Raw genomic sequence first — 6,000 nt, forward strand, 5'->3', positions numbered from 1 at the left:
TGATATCAGGCAATGGAGGACCGCGTTATGAAATTCCTTCACACATTAGCGCAACCTGGATGAAATGGCGTTCCAGAACTGGTGTTCTTTGTGATTGACATATCAACGAACGTGTCAAATATACACTTTATCTCAATTTCGTCGGCCCTGCCCCTCTATGATTCTGAGTGTTGGCCGACTATAAAAAACAATCAACGGGGCCTTGCCGCAATGGAGACGAAGATGTTGAGTTGAACTATTCGCCTGATACGTTTTGATCACATCAGAAATGAGGATATCCGCAATCGATATGGGGTTGTACCAATCGTGGAAAAATTGCGAGAGAGACGTCTTCGATCGCATGGTCATGTAATTCGTACAAACGAAAATTCACTTGCCAAGATTGGTCTGAACATCGAAGTCTATGGTAAGCGAAGGATTTGGAAGCAATCAGCCGATAAACCTGCTTCCGTTTCTAAGAGTTTGCAAGCGCCTCTGCCCACACAGGTGACGAATAGAGCAGGATGGAGCGCTTCACTCCGGCTAGCACCAAACTTCGGCAGTGTTTCATCCCACCAATATTCGGCAACATTTTTGCAAGTCCCGTGGTGGCACTGGCTGTCTTTTGGCATGCATATTCTAAGCGTTCCTTAAAGTTCAATTTGGTGTAAATTTTTACCCCCAGGTATTTGATAGCCGGTTTTGATACGGTGTATATCCACCGCTTCTGTTTTCGCGTCCGCCAAGGTCAGCTTAGCCATTTCTAGCCAGGATTTTTCCGCTCTCACTGTTTCCGTCGTGCAGACCTCCACATCTTCTGGGTGTTTTGCTGCAAAAACCACAGCGAGGTTGTTAGTAAAGCCGATAATCGTAGTCCGCTCTGGGACGAGAAGAGCAAGCACCCCCTTATACATTATATTCCACAATAGGGGACCAAGTACCGATCCCTGTGGTGCCCTAGCTGTGACAATGTACTCTTTGGGGCCCTTATCTGTCCCATAACAGATAGTCCTCTCTGAGAGATAGTTTTTCACCAAATTCGCTAAGTATCCGGGGCCACCTATGTCAGCCAACGCCCCTTTGATTCTGTTCCAGTTGTCGATTTGAACGTGTTTTAGATATAATAATAATAATAATCGTTGGCACAACAATCCATATTGGATCAGGGCCTTGAAGTGTGTTAGAGCACTTCATTCAAGACCGTAACGGTACACTACATTAGACTGTAGGAGACAATGTGGTCAGTATTGCGCTCGCCCGAGATAATTACCCTGATTTAACTCAGGTACTCATTCACAGCTGAGTCGACTGGTATCCGACGTCAAATCACGATACAAATCCCTCTGCCACCAGCGAGATTTGAACCGCGACCTTCCGTACGACAGCCTTGTGCTCTAACCACTCAGCTATCCGGACGTTTTAGATATCCAGCGCCAAAAAGGCACAGCAACCGCCAAAAATCAGTGCACCTTTTGGCAGGTTTACCACCATGTTAATTGCGTCCACCGTAGAGTAGGTACGTCGGAAACCAAGCTGGCGTTCCGATAAACCATTGCTGGCTTCGACGATGGACAGGAGTCTGTTGTAGATGACTCTCTCCATCATCTTCCCCATTATATCCAGCAGGCAGATAGGACGATACGACGTTGGGTTTCCAGGTAGCTTGCCAGGTTTCGGAAGCAACACCAACTTCTTCTTTTTCAACTGGGCAGGGAATATACCTTCTTTTAGGCACGCCCCGAAGGTGTTGGGGAAAAGGTTGGCCCTAGTCGCTCGGTTGGGGATAATATACAAACCTGGGACCTTGTTGTCACCGATCCTACCCATATTTCCCGCCGCTCCTCAACAGATATTGGAGGTATCATGCCCTCATTTAGCTGGACAACCATCTGCCTTCACTTATTTTCGTGGTGAGGGAACAGAGTGGTAACAATCTGTTTCAGGCAGCACGGACAGGTCATCCTGGGGTGATCTTTGCAGCCTTTTCAATACCACTCTGTAGACCTCGCCCCAAGGGTTTATGTCGGCGTGGTCACGCAGCTGTTTGAAGCAGTTCGCTCTACTTCTCCGAATGGCTCTTATAGGCGGCCACTAGTTCTAGTGAAGCCCTCGTCCGGATGCTCCATTATTTCCTCGAGGGCTTATTCTCCATAAGCCCATAGCACCGCTTGGCTCGTTTGGTTTTCGACCAAATGCTACCACCGTGGTTTCGATATGGCTCACTTATTATGGCCATATCAATGATTTTCTCGCGGATTGTTTGTGAGAGTGGATGCTGCGCCGCCTCGCAGTCGTTGAGGTTGATTTGTATCAATCTCATCCGTGATTTGTGTTAAGAGCTCTCCTGTATTCCGAGCACCTGCTGCTGCCATCAATGTGCCGACGATCCACACCCTCCTTCCCTTTGCACAGTAGGCAATTTGTGTAAGCTCCGCAGTCCTGGCTGATATGGTCTTCAACTATACATCTCCTGCACTGCTTCGACCTGTCGTTTGGCCTAGTGCATGCCTTCGCAATGTGATCGCAACCAAGGCATCTAAACTACTACTTTAACGCCACCTGTTCTCTAAGAGGACACATAACCCAATCTATTCTCACTCTCCCTGCTGCTAAAAGTTTGAGTGCGTGATGAAGGCTTCCTGTCCCAACGACTTTTCAATTTGGCTGAAAAATTTATCCTCGGTTACATCCTTGGATTTCTTTAGCTCCTACATAAGGTCTGCCTTCTGGAACCGTCTCCAAGCTTCCGCATCCGCCTTTGAAGGTCCGGTCCCCTTTTTCGAGGTCGCCGCTGCAATAGTTTCACTGGCAGCTACAGTCGTAGTTCTTATGAGCTCCGCAGTTTTGGGAGTTGAACCTTTTTTTCTTCTCGGGGTTTGCTGACCTGTTGAGTCGTTCAGCTTTTCGCGAAGCCTCTTCCCCGGTTTCTTCCCTTTTGTATTTTGAACAGGCGTTACTTGAGTTGCCTGTTTCACTTTTTCTATCGACGGCTTTCCCCCTCGTTCGTCCTGGGTTTTGTCGTACGCCAAACGGATGCCTCTTATCATCGCCCTTATATTCTGGTTAATGTTCCTGCGCTATTTTATGAATTCAAACAGCTCCATGAATTTTTTACCCAGGGCAGTAAAGGCAGCTCCAGACTGATCGTTGCATAAAGCATCGCTCGAGTGATTCGACGTCAAGGATTCTTCCTCATCAAATTCTCCCGCTACGTACTTCCCACTGGGGACAGCGATCGTGGGGGCTGATGCATGTATGGGAGGGGATCTGCGAAAAATCGACCTCCCTCTGAACGGGTCCGTCAATGGAGCGAGTTCAAGTCCCTCCCGTACGCTTGTAACATTAGATGCCACAGTATTCAAGGTTCCCACTACTGAGGCACTGCGATTGTTGGATACCGACGGCCGGAAGCCCGTTTGCCTACTCCCAAAAACCACCGGTACTCCATCGTGGGCACGATTTCTTATACTACTCATTTAGTTCCGTTTGTGTTTCTAAAGTATTCCAGAGTGTCGTGTAAAAAATGGGATCACTACTCTACGTACAAATAAGTACATTGGCTTCCTACTATTTATAATCTCTACGGAGGGGTGTACATGTAGTACAATACAATATGCATTGTCACCAAGTAATCACTCAGCGACTAGATCCACCCTTCTCTGTGCTGATTCGGAAGCAATCATTGGAACAAATAAAGCTTTTTTATCTTCCACCCCCACCTTTACGATGGCTACATGATTCGCATAAAATTCCGGACTTGGCATTTATTTTATTCAACTTTTCGATATCATATCTGGCACGAACAATCGTAATATTTTTGAACACAGAGAGGTGAAAAAATAAACGCGGGGCCATTTCGAGCCCCCAATATGTAAGTCAGTCAAATCGTATTCAAGAAATCATCCACTTTGCAAATCACCGTGAATAGGGCAGGGCGACTTACGCGAGCTATGAATGAATTGACGAAATATTATGGAAAAATATGTTTAGAGGGTAAAACGGATTGAAGTGTGACTGTCACCAATGGAGGCTATGCTCGGGGGGAAATTCTTGGAAAATTTATTATATATTCTGCTGAGTGTCATGATGATCACATATGAGCATGGAGGCAGCGTTTTTTTTATAGCACTAAAGTCAGTAGGGCTTCTTTTGTGGCTGTGAAAATTCGTCATATCCTTTGTGAGAAAGCATCTCAAAGGGAAACCGTTTTAATGCATGTAAACATTTCTGAAAATATGATATTTTGGATCTACTTGTTTTGGCTAAAGGAGCGAATGTATCCATGTAATAAGCAAATTGCTGAAAATTGTTTGGAATATTATTATCTATGTTTTCCAACCCATTTTGTGCTGCATCCTAAAATGGGGATGATTCCGAGACAAATATCGTTTTAGCTGTATACACATTCGCAGTTATGTTCTTTGCCTTCCCTAAATAAAGCATCACTTGACATTTAAGATGTTCAGAATAGATGCACATTCCCCTCGGGTCTTCGTTAACCAAATTCCATTTATCAAGAATTTGAAGACTGAATAAATCCAGCCAAGTTCAAATTTCCTTCCAGATCATCAACCTTTCCGCCTGATGGGTTGAATTCTATATTTAACCGGACTCCCAGAAATGAAGTCCTTAATAGACATCGGAAAGGAACATCTGCTTATATTCGTGTATTAGCACATTTGTCGAAAAGTATTGTATACAGACACGTGGTCGGGAGCTGCTTATAAAGTTAAAATTTTGTGGGTGGGGTACAAGGCTAAAAGAGGCAACTCATGGCAAATTACATTGCAGAAAGAAAAGATGCTAAAATAAAGTCTTGGCGTTCATTAAACTCATCTATTCATCAAGTGTCTCCAGCTGAGCAACAAACTCCTCCAAAATTAGGGCTTTTTGTGCGTCATACCATTCCATATTAGATTTGAAATTAAAAGTGGTTCGCCACTGGGAAATGACGAATTTATCCACTTATTTAATTTGATTAATTTCGAGCGTACTTCTAAATTTGAATCCTCTGAATCCTCTGTGGAATCTCTTAGTTCAAAGCCAAATTGACATTTGCAAAATTCCTTATAAATACTCGTAGCTCTGTGTGTATGAAAAGATTACGACTTTTTCGGGCCCAATCATTCTTCTGTATTTTCACTTCCATTACTTTGAGAATTACTTCTTTGACATTTAAATGATTGCAATGACTCTGATCACTCAAAAGATCCGAGCCTACGTTGGATACCAGATTATGACTTTGGTTTTATAGGTGATTCCCCCTGTATTTGATATTTCATGTCCATTATTCAGGGGCGTGAACTGAAAAATGAAATTAAATAAAGGGATAACGAGTATATCTGCTCTGCGACCCCAGTATGCCGACTATCGCTTCAAACTATTAAGACACATTTTTTAACTCTATATAATCAGAAGATGATCAGTCGGCTCCTACATAGCCTTAGTGTAATCTCCCCCAACTTTATTTCGCCTCTCAGGTTATAAAATTCTTCAACTTTTTTCAGAACAATTCCTTTCAACTTCCTTGATTTTGTCAGAGTAGGACATAGCAGAAAAAAACCTAGATAATTGCCAGACTGATAAATGGTTGCTATACACCTCTTGGTGAGGTATAGCTCGTCAACCACATCCACGCGTCATCGTTCGCGGTTACCCAAGATGCCCTTCATCTCCCCCAACGACTTCCCGAGACACTGGCCCTCTCACTTTACTGTTCTACGCCAAGTGGCCTTGGGGCGACCCACTCATTGGTCGTTTTGGGGGTGACCTATTCACTGCCTCTTCCGTCTTCCAGGCACAGTGCGTACGAATGCCAGGCCTATAAGCCGACCAAGTTCTGCGTTCTTTGCCCATTAAAGCTGATGCCCCGTCAGATTCAGAACCTTGGTTTTATTGATGTTTATCTTCAGTCCAAATCTACCTTTTCCAAATTTCTCTTTCGATGAGCCGTCAGACTGAGAACCTTGATCTTGTTGGTATTTATAATACTCAGTCCAACTCTACTTGCCTCTCTTTCCA

The sequence above is a fragment of the Hermetia illucens genome, chromosome 4 (genome assembly GCF_905115235.1).
Source record: "Hermetia illucens chromosome 4, iHerIll2.2.curated.20191125, whole genome shotgun sequence".
Taxonomy (NCBI): Eukaryota; Metazoa; Arthropoda; class Insecta; order Diptera; family Stratiomyidae; genus Hermetia; species Hermetia illucens.